This window comes from Silene latifolia, chromosome 8 (genome assembly GCF_048544455.1).
Source record: "Silene latifolia isolate original U9 population chromosome 8, ASM4854445v1, whole genome shotgun sequence".
Taxonomy (NCBI): Eukaryota; Viridiplantae; Streptophyta; class Magnoliopsida; order Caryophyllales; family Caryophyllaceae; genus Silene; species Silene latifolia.
In genome coordinates this window covers 12,924,149-12,944,186 of record NC_133533.1, presented here as the reverse complement: position 1 = coordinate 12,944,186, position 20,038 = coordinate 12,924,149, and the positions used below count along the sequence as shown (strand labels likewise).

General features: G+C 34.4%; 1 long non-coding RNA gene across 1 annotated transcript; it reads left to right on the top strand.

The window, feature by feature from the left end:
- Positions 1 to 210: 210 nt before the first annotated feature.
- LOC141596421 (uncharacterized) lies at positions 211 to 19,346 on the top strand. Its single transcript, XR_012522480.1, has 4 exons — positions 211 to 358; positions 12,604 to 12,667; positions 18,580 to 18,643; positions 19,147 to 19,346. It is a non-coding gene; the product is annotated as an uncharacterized LOC141596421 (long non-coding RNA).
- Positions 19,347 to 20,038: the final 692 nt, after the last annotated feature.

Below are 20,038 nucleotides of genomic sequence, written 5' to 3'. Positions count from 1 at the left end.
CTAGAAGTCTAGAACAATGGACAATGGTTCCCGCATTCTTCAACCGTTGTTCACTGAAACTAACAATTTGAAAGTTAAATCATATTTCTATATAGTTTGTTCAACCATTGTTGTTATAACGCAAACAAATTTCTTATTTTTCGGCCAACGTTAATGTTGTGAGTGAATAACAGATTTTTTTTTTTGTATAAATATCGTTTGTGATAGAATGATCGATTCAAAGAATCATCACAATTTTTTTTTTGAAACCCAAAAGGCTTTACTAATCATTACTCGTCTACCAAAGTAACAATGAGAAACACAATGGTTCCTGCTCATCCACAAAGGGGAGGATGGAAGCCAAGCACTTTATTATTAGGTATGCAACTATACACCTCCTGGTTAGCTTACTAATCTTATCTTGTAAATAAATACAAACAGAACGACGCATAATAAAACTCAATAAACAATAACTCAATATCTACGTACACATTGATTGCCACATTCTTCTTCTACCTGTTGCTTTTTAGCATTCAACATCAACAATAAGTTTGTTCATATATAAACCATCTAGATTACATTAACATGCGGATAAATAATAAAGCATTCATTAGCAACAAAATTTAGCACAATAATACTCTACTCGGTATGATATACAACACGATGAATATGCACGAAACTTCAAAAATGGTACTCAAAAATATTTTAATGTCAAAATCTAATGAGACGAAGAGAATTATATCTTGTCCATGAAGGCGAAGGCGCCACCGAGCTTAGTAACAGACTAACAGCAGAACGATAATTCGTAGTTATATACGTTAAAAAAAAAAAAAAAAAACATTGTGAGACATAAGCTAAGTGGAAAATGAAAGGGCGCCCCTCTGTCACATGGAGTGAGTGGGAACCCATTGAATTAAGAATAGTTGTGAAAGGGTGACACCCAATTTGGGCGTTACTCGGTGACGCCATATTAAGCTAATTTATGTTTAGAGGTCATGGATGGATATAACTATATATATATAGCGGCTTGGCCATCAGCTTTCTAAATGGTCTTTTTGTTCTAAACAAATTCCAATGCAAAAGAGATACAGAGATAGCTTTTGTCCATTGTTATAGATAAATATGTAGTTCTTTAAAACTACTTTAATATTTAATATATATCTTTTGCATTATTTTTTTTATCGAATTTATATATTTATATATAGGTGTTTTAAAAAACATGGAGAGTGTCACATGCTTTGAAAAAACCTTCTTTTATATATATACTAGATTTAATGTCCGTGCCACTTGTAATATTCTGTCTCTTGAACCACTATTGAGCGTCAAGTCATAAAATAACCATTACAAATGTCAACTCCGGTCTACAAAGATGCTCGATTCGAACTCCAACTTTAAATTGACTAAGTTGCTCATGCTAATAAATTTCTAATTCGCTAAAAGCACTCGAATAGTTAAGACTAATTTTACGTGGTAATTACAATTGCAACTCCAAAATGACAAAATTACGCTCCCCAATACATTTCAGTTACAACACTTGTAACGGTTAATTAACTATGTTTACAGAGTAAGGTATCGTTTGGTTGATAAATGAATTTGATTAGAAATGACTTCATAAAAAAACACGACAATTATATGTGTACTTTCAAACTTTACGAAGATATTTGACACTTATCTATTATCTCCATTCAAATCAAACTACGTTAGCAACTTTTCAATGTGATTATAACTAATGAATTAGCTTTCATAGTGTTCCATTCATAAAATTTCGGGTAGGAGTCCTATTTAATCGAAGTAAGAGTTGATTAGGAGGAAATGAGAGTCCTATTTAACCTATTAGTAGCGTTCTATCGTGTATAATGCTATAACTGTAAATGTTAACATATATAACTAAAACGTAATATCATCCTACATCATTAAATAAAAAATAATCAACTGTATAATAATAGTAATATATTATACAATAAAATTTGGCATAAAAATTACTTTACAGGTAATTTCAATGGTGTGCGCAGGAGGAAATGAGAGGTCGAAGGGTGAACGATAATATGATCGAGATATGTATATTGTATAGTATTAAAGACCAACATACTACTAACCAAATTCATAAGAATTGTCATACTCATGTTAATTAGATTGCTTTTACAAAACACGCTTATGTAGTCATTTATAATACGAAGAATTAAATATGGTATCATATACAAACTGAAATACTTCTGTTAGATTGTTTCTAATTGTTTTATCTTTTACTTAGATTTTGAAAGGTTTAGCATTATCTTATCTAATTGAAAACCAATTAAGCAGCATTTCACATTGCTCGATAGTCATTCGGAAAGGTTGTTGGACTCCTATGTAATAGCTCGGAAAAAGTTACTTTCTCCTATAAGACAATTTCTCAATAATGTTAATATATATTCCATTTGGCCAATCATTTGTTTGTTTTTTTATTATACATTTTTTCAATAATGTTAATATAAATTCCCTTTGTTCCAATCATTTTTTTTTTATTATTTGTGAGAGAATGAAAAATATTTTAATAGAAGACAAACAAATAAATGAGACGGAAGGAATACTATTTCTACATAATAAATAGGCGTGTGATCTTTTTCTTTGAGTTGTGATTTTGTGGGTAAGAATACTACTAAAAAAAATAAAAAGACTACCCCTTACGTATCTAGAATTTGTACTTCACAATTGAATATTTAAGAAAATACGTGACTGATTTAGCAATAGTAAAACTCCTACACAATCTTGAAATGCCATTTTAATTATACAATGATGAGATCACTTTAGATTTGCAACATACTGTTTCTCGTTCCTATATACTAGATTTAATGTTCGTACCGAAAAAAAAATATACTAGATTTAATGTCCGTGCGATGTACGGGCCACTTGTTAGAATCTTTTGTAACAATTTTATTTATGCTTTGGCCTTTTTGTGCATGCCATAAATAAAGTTGACCTGCTTAAAAAAACTACTCATAAAAAGAACTAAAACTTACCGAATTTCTCAAATTTATTGTCAAACTAAATTAATGCCTACGAAATCCTTAGATGATAAAATCTGGTAGGTTGCCGTTTTGAAGAGAATCCATATCCATCATAAATTAATCTACATATACCGTACCATATCATGCAATAATTAGTGTCAACACCACCTAAGAAAAACAAAATTCATTTAACTCGTCAAGTATGAGGTATGAAAATTAATCGCTAAAAATTTTCTGAATGAAGAATCAATAATAAATTAATAATGCATATGCTTGTATAGGTAGATTCAAAGTTGACCAAATAAAAATGCATGAATGTTTATCATATTTGTACGGTCATATATGCATAATAATATAAGAGTTTAGTCCCAAACAGACTTCTATAATAGTATTTAGAGTTTAATCTGTAATGAGAATCTAATATTTATGTCAAATATGCTAAACTAATATACACAAGTTGTTACTCGTATTACTCATTGTCAGTTGGTATCGCATATCATTGGTGCAATTCATTGAGTGTGTATGTTAGCTGCAAGTTATTGGATGTGTATATTATGTTGATCCTTCATCGGGTTGCAGTTCAATTCTAAAATCTTGTCCAATAACCAACCTCGACCAGACTTGAATCTCTGTGACAACAAACTTTCCGTCATCATCGTATAGGTTAGTGCCTTAGTGGCCTATTAGAGTGTGGAGACTTTTAAAGTAGTGTAAGTTATGTAAACAAATACACAATCGACATTGCAAGAAATAAAGAAAGCAAGAGAATTCATACACATTATTGTTTTGATCTCTACTTATAGGTTAGTGCCTTAGTGGCCTATTAGAGTTGTGATAAGGAGTATATATATATGCCACTATAAAATTGTTCGGGGTTTAGTAAAACTCTTACTAAACTAATACGGAGTATATCAATTAATATGCATTTCATAACGGAAAATGAACTGTCCTTCTTTGAAAATTACTTGAATTATTTTTTTTATATGCAAGTATTTTAGAGATAATAATAAATAAACTAATCAAATATAGAATGATAAATTCATAACTTTATTACACGAGAGCAGATTATCTATCCCATTTTGTGTCTCATCTTATGTCCCACTATATTCTCCTTATAACACATCATTAGCACTCTACGAAATATATTTAGGATACTACAGTCAGTTGAAAATTTACGTAATAAAATTCTTATCATTATCAGTTTAAACTCATTTCATAATAGGTCTACTTTTGAAGAAGAAGAAGAAGAAGAAGAAGAAAAAGAATAATAATAATAAAAAAAAAAAAAAAAAAAAAAAAATAATAATAATAATAATAATAATAATAATAATAATAATAAATTCATAATTTTCGAACATCATTGATCGATCGCCTCCACGGGAATACTGAAACATCAGCCTTACCATTGAACTTATTAAACCCACGCACACTCGTATCGACGCTCCACATGCACGTATCACAACATCTATGTATTATCTATAATTTAACAAATAGACAAAAATGTCAACCTTAAAGTTCAAGCTATAAAAAATTGTATTCGTAGTATTAGTGTTGTAGTAATACTCCATAATGGATAGAAGTTTATATATAAGTCTATCTTTTTATTTAATCTGATTTTAAATTCTTTTTTAAAATTTCTTAAATAATTTTTTTTTTATATATATGAAGTATTAAAAACTTTAATACACATTATCTATTCCAATGAAATCGCTTTAAAAGCATTTAAGTAGTTTTTATTTAGTTCTAAGTTCAATGTATATCTTTTATTTTTATATAATTTATTGAACAAAAATAATAGCCAAGCAATAACCAATAAAATCGCTTTAAAAGTTCCTCTTTTAAGTATATACTAATTTAATGCCCGTGCGATGCACGAGCCACCTTGTAGAGTCTATTGTAATACTTTAAACTATTTTCACACTGTAATTTAATATTTCAACCGCAAGATCGAATCCTTATGGTAATAAAAAAAAAAAAAAAATATATATATATATATATATATATATATATATATGTTTGTATTCAATTTTAAAGTCAATAAGGCGGAGACATAGTTCTTGTCTATTTTTATCTTTAATCTACCATTCTCTTTTGTAGTTTGTAGTTTAAGTAACGCTAATCTCTCATAATAATTTCCCTAAAAATCAGACGGTTCGTATCACTTAAACTTTAAATAAAACTACTCGAAGATTAAAATAATTTGTTTACAATTGTTGGATTCTCTATAATCGCTCAAAATAATAGTCCTAATAGACTAATGTCTTCTCATTAACTTTACATAATAATAGATTGTGCAACTGGCACAATCGCAAAAACTTGTTCAAGCACAACTCAAATTCTCATCTCTATGGTTAGAATTTTAACTAAATACTCCCTCCGTTTTAGTCATTTGATTAAAAAAACCGAGGTAAATAAATAAACGGGACGAAGGGAGTAAGATTAGTAAGATAAACAAAATAAATATGCAAATAAATATAAATAAATAAATAAATAATAAAGCTACTCCATGTTGGAGATTAGAGTTGTAAAGTTATTAGACTTTTGTTTACTACCCAAATTATTATATATGTAGGAAAATTATTTTATTAATAAGTTTGTAGGAAAGAGATTGATAAAATTTGATGATATGAGCATACGTAATTTGTGCTTATTGTTTTACGTAATTTTCAATTCCCAGTAAGTTACAAACACACGAAAAATATTGTTTATTGTTTAGCAATAGTAGACGTTAATTAAGAGAGCTTAGACTAAGTTCGTATTTATTCGCCTATCCGTAAAATGGCTCGAACTCTTAATGAGGCCACTTTTAAAGCACTTTCACATAGCTATGTCTATTGCCAAGTTGTGCATTAAGGACTTTTTACCTATCGTGAGAATCAAAGTGATTTTCTATGCTAGCTAGCTCCTTAGTGCTTCGAAAAAGACTTGGATAAACTATTTACATCTTATGGTAAAAACTCCAAAGTGTTGTACAAATATGGAAAGATACCACGTTGATTATGACGACCTAAAAACCATATATGGCCCTTTATGTATAATTTGATAAAGCTACTTCATATAATCTTATGTGTACTATTTTTGTTTTTAAGTCGTGTTAGTTGAAGCTCCAACGTTTTTTTTTCTACTACTTTGTATGATATCAGATCTAAAATGTTACTTTTGTACGCCTTTCTATCGCTGTTCTCATTTGTGTCGGGTTAGTTGGCTATTGGACGACGTTTCTCATTGTTTATTTGTTTGGTGAATGGGTTGTTGAATCAACTCGAGTTCAAGCACCATCTTCTTCACTATTATAGTGGTTTACAACATCTTTGTATGTGCTCTCACACCGTTAATCAAATAATATTAAAACTAAATACTAAATCACTTAAAAAAAATAAATTGACTAATTAATGGTATGAAGGGTTTACGACTTTAGGGTAGTGAATTATCTGCTTTTGATAGGGTTTTAATTTCGACAAATAAGAGCATCGATTCCGTCAATGCTCATAGCCTCACGATCTTTGATCTAAATAAAATCACCTATCAACAAATATTGAACATGTACTCTTTTACGATGATTTTGTACCATGCCACCTGAGATATAAACGCGAGACACGAAATAGCAAACTTACAAACGTCAGTAACATTGATTATATAATGAAGATCGATACGATGAAGTATGAGTATTAGGTACGTTAATGAAGCATAAAATCTCAATATTGGAAAGGCATATTAAAAAGGTTTACCTTGCCAGTTTTCTCATTGCTAATTCGACGTCCTATAATCGTTAACTCGTTATATCCTGCAATCAAAACGGTAAAGAATTAGATGTCGATTTATACATAATACAACTTCATGCTAGATCATTCCGCAAGAAACTAAAACGGTAACATGTGACTGACTATCATTCATACAAGAAATAATCAACAAAGAAAAGATGAACATTCATATAGTAATTATAATTATTATTAGTGATTGGAAGGTGCTTATTTTAATCATGAATGTCATGGTACCATTTAAATACTTGGTATATATAGCGTGGAACAATGGGATTGATACACTGGTTGAATTTGCAACACGTATTTGACTTGTATGCAATGTCTTTATAGATTAGGGAGAATGCAGGATGATTCCTGATAGGCATCATCATACAATAAATATATGTGCTTTATAAAACGTTTGCTATAATTCAAATTCTTATTCGGAAAACCTTGCTAATTAATTATTAATTATCTAATTTACTCCATCTACCTAACGTACCATATTATATATTATAAATAAGAAGCTTTATTTATTATTTATTTGATTTTTTATATTTATATTAATTTGTAAGTGGTTTATTATTGTTGGAGTTTTTATAATCGCTCGAAAAAAGCTTCCTTTATTAATATAGAAGATAGATAGATATTGATTGATTATTTTCTTTTATGAAAAATGTAAAATATACAATTAGAATAACATATCCAAATTAATTCCAGAAAATAACCCGAATTTAGTTTTCGAAATTTAAAAATACAATGTCAAATTATAGATTTTGAGATGCAAATATAACATCAAAAGACTTTTAAATTTGTTTATTGATACCAAAAATTCAGGAAATAAAAAATAAAAATAAAATTTGAAATTAAACTAAAAAAACGTTAAATAATAAGATGCATACTAGACACAATCTTTACTTATTAGATATAAAAATAACTAAACCACAAAAATTACTTGATTTTGGTGCAATATTTTCAAATAAGCCAAATTTGAAGTATGATTAAGAGGGTTTTTTTACTACTTTTTTTAGGGAGGTAGCCATGAAGTAAAAGAGATGGATAGTGAATGCGGCTGAACATCAAGCAAATGCAAGTCATTTAATTAGGGTTTACAATTTAAAAATAGTAGTGTATGTTTAGTGGTGTGGCTAATAGTTCGGGACATGGAATTTATGGGCTTGAACGTCTAGATGTGTGTTTTGTTAATATAGTTGTACAAATTTTTTTATTTGATACGAATATATCCGTTTTAAATTTAAGGTGGATTAAATAGTATAATTAAGACAAAAGCAGCCAAGCAGAATGTATTGGGAAAAAGTAATAAATTTGTCTTATATGCTATTTGGGGTGTTTGGTAAACAGCATATTGGGATAGTAGATTGGGGCCGAATCTACTATTTTACAATATGCTGCTCCCCCCAGCATATTCTAAGAGTAGATTGGGAAAAAAATAAATTCACATTTTTACCCTTAGGAAAATATAACCTTACCTTTATTCCATAGTTAATTCATGTACTTACTTGTCATTTTACAAAAGATTGAGATAATCTGCTAATTTAAATCTGCTACTTACCAAACACCTTTAACAAAATCTGCTAATCGAATATACTAGTCAAACCTGTCAACAAAATCTGCTAATTATAATATGCTTTCACAATCTGCTTCTGCCAATATTAATCCGCTGTTTAGCAAACAGAGCCTTAACCCGTTTAATGTAAAGACGAATACCTCTGTATATTGGGAGACTAACCGATAATCGTATTGTATTTCAAGGATGTTTAATTTGTTGTCACTCAACCGTATTAACGTAAATGTATATGTATATGTATATGTATATGTATATGTATATGTATATGTATATGTATATTGGGTAGGGCATAATGGCAACTAATGTTTTGGATAGGTAAGTTTTTTGGCGATGAGATATATAAAGCTTATATTATACTCGCTCCAATCGCTTAAAATTTTATACGAATATTTTTGCACGAGGTTTAAAAATGGTGTTTAAATTTAAAAAATAATAATGAAAAACTAGTTAAAATGAGGGGGTTGCTAAACTACCTTTCCAATTTATTGTGGTTCTTGATATGAATGAGAAAGTATGAGGACATAATGGTATTTTAAGTGGTAAAAGTAAATAAAATAGAAATCTATGAAATCAAATTGAAAATTCTGAAAAGAAAAATGTAGGGAATTCAACTGAACATCATAAATTTCAATACTCATGTTGATAATTCAGATGTTTTAGCCATGATTTTATATATGATTTTGAAAATTTGAATAATCATGTTGATGATTCAAATATTTTAGTTAAAATATGTAATAACTTTATATTCATTCATTGTTAATATTTAACATTGCATTACTTAACATCAAACACAAGCATACAATATATTATGATTATATTTCTAAATTGATTTTAAATATTTTAAGTATACATTTTTGAGTAATTAATGTGATTTGCTGGTTTATCTAAACTTGAACTTTATGTTAGAAGGTGGTTCCAGGTTCGATTAAACTTGAGCCACGGGTCAAGATTTACGGGTTTATTGCCTCTATAAAATAGGAAAGTCCATATTTTTTTTTCCGTTTTGTAACAAGCCTACCCATTGCACGGGTATAACACTAGTTATCGTTTAGAGTTGTTCTTATTTTTGGGTAGATCATAGATGCATGATGTCGTCACTAACTGACCGTCTCATAGAAAAGCAAATGTGAAAAACAATTTATTCTTACTATAATTTCTGAACCTAATAACCGTAATCCTATTTCCCTCCAGTAACTTGATATTGTATTGTCCGGTGATTTATTAAATTTTTGCACTCTCTACGTAACTACGCCTAAATCCTGAAATCGCAATTGCACGCATTATATTATATTAGTAGGTTTCATGAGAGAACGTCTTCCACTAATTTAGTGGGAGACATAATAGGGAAACAAAAATTTAGTGGGTCCCTCACCTTATCATGTGAGAGGTCTCTCAATAACGTTATTGAGAGACCGTCTCTCCGAAGTTTTTATAATATTATATATATACTCCTCCCTCCATCCCATTTTTATTATCCCTCTTTTCATATTGAATGATTTAAGAAATAATGATGGAATACCAATCCTACCCTTAAAATTAAAGAAAATGGGAACATATCATTGGTAGAGAGCTAGTAAGTCTAACCCGAATCGAACCCGACCCAATACAACCCGAGAATTTTGCGACCCATATACCGGCGCGACCAGATAATTAGTGACTCGAACCCGAACTAGACCCGACCCATTTTTGACCGACTCGATGTTGACCCGATTAAATTGAAGACCTGACAATTATTAAGCTCAATATTGATCAAAACGAAAATGAGTTTGTGTTTAGATTTATACGTTTGACTTAATAATGAAGTAACTAAACAAATAATGATTAAAAACGAAATTTAATGGTCAAAAATTAAAATAATGCGATAAAATAACTGAACTCGATAATGACCCAACTTAAACCCGATCGGATCCGATACGTCATTTAACCCGAAATGACCCGACCCGAACTCGACCCGACCCGACCCAAAAGGGTAGGCTGATCCTATCTGACTCGAACCCGATATAACCAGACCCAAACTTGACCTGACTGGCATGATGGGGGTCAAAAGGTTGGTAGCCAGGGGCGGACCCATGAGTTTGTTTTCGGAAAAAAAATATGATGCTCGAAAACAGTTAATACGACTCACTTTTATGTATGCTTTATACTATATCTTTTTAAATTTCAGTTCTTTGCTATTTCTTTCACGTAGAAACTCTACAATTATTTATTTTACTTATAGATTTATGATATTTTGATAAAAACTAATATTAAAACTCACTGACATACAACAATCAAGTTAAAGAAAACACAAAGCAAACAAACAATTAACTATTAGAAAATTACTTACTAATCACAAATCCGCTAATAAATAAGCAAAATGATTGTCTAATTGACAACCTTCCCTTTGATCAGTTTTAATATAATTTGTACATACCGTACTATTTATTGCTTTCTTTCTTTGAAAATTTGGAAAAAAAATATTAAAATAAGACAATAAAGATTAACGAAGGTGTAAATACGATATTAATACGTCGTCATTAATGGTGATTTACTATGGAAATTGAGATTGAAATGAGATTATATAATTTGTACATACCGTATTATTAGGGAATATATAGTTTATTTTTTTGGTCCTACGAATTGCGTACTTAGTTGCATTACAATAGAGGGGAGGGAGAATCAAACCTGGGACCTATTGTCCATAATACCTCCGTCTTAACCGCTAGACTAAGACATCTTGGGTACGAAATATATAGTTTATGGTGTAGCAAATCTTCATTTTCTCATAAAATTTCTGGATTTCGGTGTAGCAAATTGCTACACCATGGTTGTATGTCGGTCTGCTCCTGTTGGTAGCTTAATTATTTAGGGGCAATATTGGGGTTTATCACTTTTCTGAGATAAAGTTTTGGAGGGAAATGGTTAATAATAAAAATGGGAAGAAAATGAGTATTTTTTGGGTGAAAAGGAAATTACAAGGAGGATTTTGAAGCTAAACCTCATGATTTTAAAAATATCACTAACAACTTTTTTATTGGACCGTCCTATAGCATAAGACGGATCCAATAGCAGAAATTAGCCCAACATTTAAAACTGAAAGAAAAACAAGTTAAAAAACAGTTAACAACTAATACACTCACGCTTCACGGTTAACAAAATAAAAAAAGAAAATGAGATGGTGCCACCGGGTGACGCTTAAATTGGGCGCCAACAAAGCTATAATAGTAAATTTATTAAAAAAATTCATTTCCCTCTCTCAAATTTTAAATTTCAAACTAATTAATGGCAAATGGTAGTTTAGGAACTTGAGATCTTATAATTAATAATAGGGTTATTTCATAGGAATAATCCATCCTATGTCATCTCTTCTCATATTAATCTATCCTCGTGTTTAACCGGGAATAATCTCGTCTTTAACGTCATTTAACTTTTAGTAGACCAACCCCATTTTTAACCTAAGATTACCGGTTTGTAAACAAGTGACCCCTAACTTCTTCATTTCTTCAATTCTTTATTTCTTCTTCTTACCAACAAACAGTACAACACAGAAAGCACCTCACAACCAACACCCGGCACCCACTATCTACCACCACACCATCCACCACCCATCGCCCGACAACCGATATCCGACATCCGACCACTCCAACTCGCCGTAAAATTGGCTTTCGTCCCCAAAAACGATTTTCCACCAACGAAAATTACCTATCGGAATCGACCCTCACCTTCGGAGACGCAATCAATTGGCCAAAAATATAGTCTGGAATCGATCCTTGTCCTCAAAAACACCATCCATCTCGCACCAAAATTAGCCAGTGGTCGTGAGATCAACTTTTTTTTAATCCAAATTAAGCCCATATATGTAACACTACGGATTTTTATAAGTTAAGTACTCGACCGAGTAGTGCCTACTCGGCGGAGTAATGTTAAAAGTGTATTCTGTTTGGCTTCTGCCGAGGAATACTCGGCCGAGTATGAGGAATACTCGACCGAGTAGAGGATACTCGGCCGAGTATGCTCTATACTCGACCGAGTACCCGGTCCGTCGAGTATTATTTCTGCAGTTTTATTTGGGAATGGTTAGGGCGTTATATATTACGATAAACAGTTTCTATTTACAATTTACAAAACCTAAAACATCCTACGACGCTCTAATCATCTCTGAATCTCTCCTTTGGGTGATCATAGCAATTGTATTCTTTCCTTTGATTCATCTTCGGTAAGTCCCCATCCTTATATTCAATGATTGATATTTAGGGTTTGTCTTTGATCATGAATTGGGGGAAATGGGGTTTTGCAGTTAGTGATTGGAATCATGTAATTGTTGTTGTAGGTGACGATGTGGTATTTGTTATGCAATTGTATGGTTGATTGCAGCGTAAGCGGATTGCGAAAAGGTAGGGTTTCTCCTACTCAGTACTATTAATTGATTGAGATTGCATATGTTCATAATTGTTGTTATCTGCTGATCATCGGAGGATGGGTGTTGTGGAGACGGTGTTGGTGTGGTTGTGTTGTGACGGTTGTGGTGTTGTGACAATTGTGATCTTTGGGTGTGTGTGATTGTGGTGGAGTCACTTGCGGGAGTGGCTTCACACCCTAGTTCGCCCTCCGTGGAACCCGTCACGGGAGGGGATGTGCACATTAAGGGACGGGGATTGTTAGTCGCTCATTGATGAGCTGGACTAGGTGGGGATGGGTGCGGTCACCCATGGCGGCGAGGATTACCGTTGCGATGGGTAATCTGGCGGGGCTACACACTTCGGTGTGTAGTCGGTTCATTGTGTGAGATCGATGATCATTTGGTGGTATTGTTTGTTGTCTTAGATTGATTGAGTAGTACCGACCCGTTGTTGTTGTTTTGTAAAACTGCGGTGATCCATTCGGGGATGGTGAGCAGATTTGGATGTATTGCTTTTGGTGAGCTTGGGCGGTCATGGGGAAGTCGTCATCACCGGTTGTAGTATCACGATCCACGAGTCTTAGCTATGATTTTGTAGTTGTCCTCAGTTGTATTCACTTTATTGGTTTTGGTTTGGATTTGAATTGTTGTAAACATTAATACTTTACAAGACTTCTAATAAATGTGTTTAGGACGGACGCTTTTGATCTATACTAACCTCGGGCAACCGAGATGGTAATGACCTTTCATGCTTGGGTAGTCTTGGTAAGGTACCTTGGTATGAGGGGGTGTTACAAAGTGGTATCAGAGCCGACGATTCCGGCACCTAAAACTAATGAACTCAATGAACTTAGGGAGTCTAAATAAAATGAACCCGGGGAGAGTTGTTTGGAGCTACCGCAAAGACTTGGGAGACGTCCCGGAGTCGCACTAAGGCCCTTACGATCTCAAGCCGGTCACATGGGGAAAACGTTATATGTTTGAGTTATGTGTGTTTGATATCTATAGTTTGAATCTTGTGCATGGTTGGATTAAATGATGAAAGAAGTGGAATGTGATAGTTGTTGAAAGATGTATCGACGATTTGTTGATGTTGAAACTTTGAGCATGGAATATGTTGGCATGTTAAGTGTTGGAACATGGTAAAATATGAAAGGTGAATTGTGAATTTGTATACGATATATCTTGAACATGAAATATGTTGAGCATGTTACCTGTTTAATACGTGGCTTTCAAAAGGGTAGTGGTACATGTGTATATGATCATGATACCGATAGTGTTTTATTTGTTGGTATAAGCATGTGATTAAGGTCAAGCGTCTATATACCTAAATGTCGTGTTTAATTTTCATGTGAGAATGATAAAAGTTCATCCATGTACTGGTATTTAGAAGTATTAAGTTGTTTTTGTTGCCTTATGCATGTTCAAGTTGTTTTGGCATTAGAAAGCTTGATTTATCTGAATACCGATTACGGAAGGGTTGTCTTAAAACTGTTATAAGTCGAGTTCGAGAAATGATATTGCTGTGATTCCAAGTTGAGGTGATAGCTTGTCCTCTTACGATTCTAACGATAGGTCACACGCCCAGAATGACCAAGTAACGAGTGAGATATGACTGTTTTACGAAAACTGGACGGTGCTGAGAACTGCGCCTATACTCGACCGAGTAGTCCCTACTCGGCCGAGTGTCTTTTATACTCGACCGAGTATTCCATATTCGGCCGAGTAATCTCTCTGTGATAATACTGTTTAGCGTCTGGAGTCATGGACTCGGCCGAGTAGTCTTATACTCGACCGAGTAGGGTCTACTCGGCCGAGTATTCCCAATACTCGACCGAGTAATCCTTCTGCGGCAATTGAGTTGCTTCTGGAGTCGAAAACTCGACCTAGTAATATAGTTACTCGACCGAGTACCTTGTACTCGACCTAGTATGTTATGTACTCGACCGAGTACCTCGTTGGGCGGCCACTTTGAGTCGGTGGCTATGTTCTTACTTTTGTTTTGAGCCGGTGGCTATGTTTTTCATTGTTTTGAGTCGTAGGGTATATACACATGTATGTTTTGAGTCTTAACGCATTCTTTTATATGTGAGACGGTCTTGATACGTAAGTTACCGGAAGGTATGACATGGAGAATGATGGCTTATGAGGGACATGTGTTGGGTAAGGAAGACATGTGTTAATGTGGTTGTGAAGGATAGTGGAAAAAGAAAAGGGAAGAATGATGAGCTAATCGAGGTAAAGAGCATGTTTTGTGAGATACGATGAGTGATATAGTCGTGTATTGAGTAGTATAAAAGTAAGTGTGACATTTCGGGATGTGTAAGGACTTATAGAGGGAGACGGTTAGCATTGTGTTGCTTAAGGATATATGTAATGAAAGGTTGCTTTAGAGGGATGGAGAAGAGGGGTATATAGTGAACTTGGATAGAGTTATGTCGCGACGTGGATTTGTAGATAGTGACCAAGTTTGGGAATTTGGAATTTTCACGATGTGAGCCTAGTGAGTAATTCTTTGGGCAACTAACGGTATGAGATGAATTTTGGTTTCCTAGTGATGTAAAAAGGGAGATACAATTGTTTGAACTTTAAACGTTGATTTTATGGATAGATTAGTGACAATTGGGAGTTATAGTATAATGAGAGAAGACCCATGGTAAGAAAGAGTGAGACGATATCGACATAAAATAATGGGATTTGAGTTTGGAGCTATGTGAAGGTAACCGGAGCACTAGAGAGTTAGATAGAAATAATGAAGAGTTGAATTATTAAGGGAGTTTGTCGAGGGTAAAAGAAAAGAATAAGGGGAGTAAAACTAGGAACATGTTCACTGAGGATATGTGATATAAAAGTAAGGAATCGTAGAAATGTATGATACTATCATGAGGATTTGAGTTTACAGTTATATAGAAGTTCCAGGACAACATGATAATCATGAGTTTCGAGGAATTAAAGAAAGCAAAAGTTGGGTAAAGAATTTGCACGATATGAGATTTTGGTGGTGAGTCGGGTGACGATACAATTACGGATGGAATTGGAAATAGTGTTGAGGTAATTTTTGTTGATATATTTGATGTTTGTTGTTTGGGATGAGAACCAAAGGGAGGAAAAGGATTGTTATATTAAGAAGTGATAGTAAGAGAGTAGTCACATGAAAAATGTTGGTGTCATAGTATTGTCACTAGTGGTTGAGGATGATGTTATTTTGGGGAAGTTAGTTGTTCTAATGAGGTTGATTTTGTGAAGGTGATTAATGTTTGGTTATGAGGGAGTTTAAGGTATGGATATATGAGGTATTCGTTGGTAGTTGGGTACAGATAATATGGCTACGTTCACCGGGTGGTGATAATTGTGTGTAAACGAAGATATGTTATGAAGGGCACCTGAGTTAAGTCTGGATAAGAGATATTCATTGTCAAGTGGTAACTTACGTGATCAGGATTGACTAGTTGGATGTGATTATGGGTCTATGATGTGTATAAATGTTTGTGTGAGGTTCGACCTCACGAGAAATGTAGGGTGTGGTAGTCTTTAAGTTGTTATATGAATGGTTGTGATAGATGTTGGGTACGACAATCTAATGGAATGAGGTTCAAAAGGTAATAATTCGGTTGATCTGGCATGGATAGTTAAAATCGTATGTGTATTGATGATACATGTTTACTCCGTGAAAAGGTATGGATGATAGGTATGAGATTCTTGTATGTTTATTCCGTATAATATGTTGTGTTATAATCTAGTAAAACGGTTTTGAAAGAGTTTTCTTGTTCGAAATGTCATCGAGTCGGTGTTTATGGGAATTATATGTGGGTGTGATGTTTATCGATGTGGGTGTTGTGCCTCGGGTGGTGATCCGGCACACGGTACTTTGTGTTGTGATGCGGATATTTTTTTGCTGGATCGGCTATTTATTCCGGGCGGTGTTACTGAAGCCGTCACGGTTGTGGTGGAGTATACGGGGCGGTTACGATTTGAGTTTTGAAAGTACAGACCGGTTATGCATAGATTGTTGTCTTGTTGCTGTTGTTTCTTGTGAATTTCGGTTAGACATGTAGACCGTTGTTTTGTTTGTTGATGTTTCTTACCAGTTTCAGTTTGGGAATGAGGGTAGAGTATGATATGAAAGAGAGTTGTATATGTTTTCGTTGTTATCATGGTATAGTGATATTGTGTTGATGGGACACAGTTGTGATAGGTTGTCACAGTAATTTTGATCTTGTTCTAGATGAGGCTTTGGTAGACATGGTAATGGCAAGTGATTCGTAGAACATGTGTGGTAATGATCTGATATATGCAGATGGTTCATAATCCTTTGTTGAGACAGTGAGTGTAGGGTGTTGGGTATTTAGGGTCGTGTTAAGTTATGTATGAGTTTTGCGGTAATGAAAGAAAGGAACTTGAGGATCTAGTGTGAGTGTACGTAACAAGTGTGGATCGTGAATTATGCTTTTGGCGATAAGAGTTTTATATAGTTTATATAGAGAGGTATGTCGTGTTGCGGTAATGTGGAAGAGTTAGAGTGTTTGTTATGATCAGGATTGTGTGGCATTGGTTAGATGGAGTGCAGAATGAGTTGAGGTATGAGAACTGTTTAAGTAAGAGAGCCTTGGATATAGTAAGTGTTAGATTATAAGTGGGTATCTTTCACATGTGGTGGTGATGAAAATAATGAGAGGTATAGCTAAAGATCTAGTATTAGTGAGTTACGAGGACATAACATATGTCTTAAGAGGAGTAGGATGCGGCAAAGAGCGTTTGAGGGTTGTGCATGTCGTAATATTATTGGACGTAGAGTGTTGGTGTAGCATAAGGAATGGATGGATACATATAGTGGTTGATAGTGTTAAAAGGCCATGGCTATGCTTGTAGTAGTTCGATGTTTAGGAGTGTGAGAATTTTTGATAGTGTTGATAAAAGTGGATGATGATATTTATGAGTTCGAGAGTTTTGGCAATTTGGATGATGATGTGGATGAGTGTGAGTAAACTTCGAGGACGAAGTTCCTTTTAAGAGTGGTAGAATGTAACATTCCGTTTTGATGATTGATCTTCTTTTGGTGGATTGAGTGCTATTGAGTGTTATGGAAGTAATACAAGGTTGGCAACATTATATTGTGGTTATTGGGTAATGTTATGGAGTCAGTATTGAGAGCCTATGCTATAGTTGAGACGATATCGTGAGCCATGTTGTGGAAGGAAGAGTGGTTTGTGGAGTTGGTGTTAAGTGTCCATGTTTTATAGGTTGGGTTGGAACTTCGCGGTCGTGTTTCGTTTTGTTTGTTGTTTTGCTTTGAGTCGGGATAATGATTTTGTGGTGACTTGTATAGTTCCTTGGTGTTGTTATATGTGGTTGGTATAGTCTTGTGGCGTAGTGTTGTGCTTTGTTTTATAGTAGAGTGTGAACTTCGGGACGAAGTTCTTTTTAAGGGGGGAAGATTGTAACACTACGGATTTTTATAAGTTAAGTACTCGACCGAGTAGTGCCTACTCGGCGGAGTAATGTTAAAAGTGTATTCTGTTTGGCTTCTGCCGAGGAATACTCGGCCGAGTATGAGGAATACTCGACCGAGTAGAGGATACTCGGCCGAGTATGCTCTATACTCGACCGAGTACCCGGTCCGTCGAGTATTATTTCTCGATTTTATTTGGGAATGGTTAGGGCGTTATATATTACGATAAACAGTTTCTATTTACAATTTACAAAACCTAAAACATCCTACGACGCTCTAATCATCTCTGAATCTCTCCTTTGGGTGATCATAGCAATTGTATTCTTTCCTTTGATTCATCTTCGGTAAGTCCCCATCCTTATATTCAATGATTGATATTTAGGGTTTGTCTTTGATCATGAATTGGGGGAAATGGGGTTTTGCAGTTAGTGATTGGAATCATGTAATTGTTGTTGTAGGTGACGATGTGGTATTTGTTATGCAATTGTATGGTTGATTGCAGCGTAAGCGGATTGCGAAAAGGTAGGGTTTCTCCTACTCAGTACTATTAATTGATTGAGATTGCATATGTTCATAATTGTTGTTATCTGCTGATCATCGGAGGATGGGTGTTGTGGAGACGGTGTTGGTGTGGTTGTGTTGTGACGGTTGTGGTGTTGTGACAGCTGTGATGCTGGGTGTGTGTGATTGTGGTGGAGTCACTTGCGGGAGTGGCTTCACACCCTAGTTCGCCCTCCGTGGAACCCGTCACGGGAGGGGATGTGCACATTAAGGGACAGGGATTGTTAGTCGCTCATTGATGAGCTGGACTAGGTGGGGATGGGCTGCGGTCACCCACTGGCGGCGAGGATTACCCTGTTGCGATGGGTAATGGCGGGGCTACACACTTCGGTGTGTAGTCGATTCTTGTGTGAGATCGATGATCATTTGGTGGTATTGTTTGTTGTCTTAGATTGATTGAGTAGTCGACCCCGTTGTTGTTGTTTTGTAAAACCTGCGGTGATCCATTCGGGGATGGTGAGCAGATTTGACAGGTATTGCTTTTGGTGAGCTTGGGCGGTCATGGGGAAGTCGTCATCACCAGTTGTAGTATCACAGTCACGAGTCTTAGCTATGATTTTGTAGTTGTCCTCAGTTGTATTCACTTTATTGGTTTTGGTTTGGATTTGAATTGTTGTAAACATTAATACTTTACAGTACTTCTAATAAATGTGTTTAGGACGGACGCTTTTGATCTATACTAACCTCGGGCAACCGAGATGGTAACAGCCTTTCATGCTTGGGTAGTCTTGGTAAGGTACCTTGGTATGAGGGGGTGTTACAATATATTCAAACGAAATCCAATTTTTAATTTGAATCACATAATTTTTTTTAAAAGGAAATGGAGATTTCTGGGGAATTAGGGTTTGTGATTTTGATTTTTCTGGGTTTTGTATTGTATATACCTTACCTTTAATGAAATTGAAGAAAAAACGAAATGAGGAAGGAAGAAATTATATATAGAGAAAATGAAGGAAGAAGATGAAGAAGTGAAGGATGACAGAAGAAGCAGTAGGAGAAATGGAAAAGAAGGTCGCGTATGTCATTATTCATGAGGTGGTGGAGTGGCGACGGCAGGTGTGTGAGCTGGTGGTGAGGAGGTAGACGGCAGCGGTGTTGTCGGGTAGAGGGAGTGTGCAGTTTACAACTGTTGTGGGTGGTGGGTGCAGTCGGTGGTGGGAGTGTGTGGTGGCTGGTGGTGGAGTTGGAGAGAACTTTGGGGGAATTGAAGTGTTGGGAGATAAGTTAATTAGATAGGTTAATTAGTTTTATATACAAGGGTAACCGGTTGTCTAGGTAACCCTTCCATTGGTGTAGTACAAGTTAAATGACGTCAAAGATGAGATTATTCTCAGTTAATTACGAGGATAGATTAAT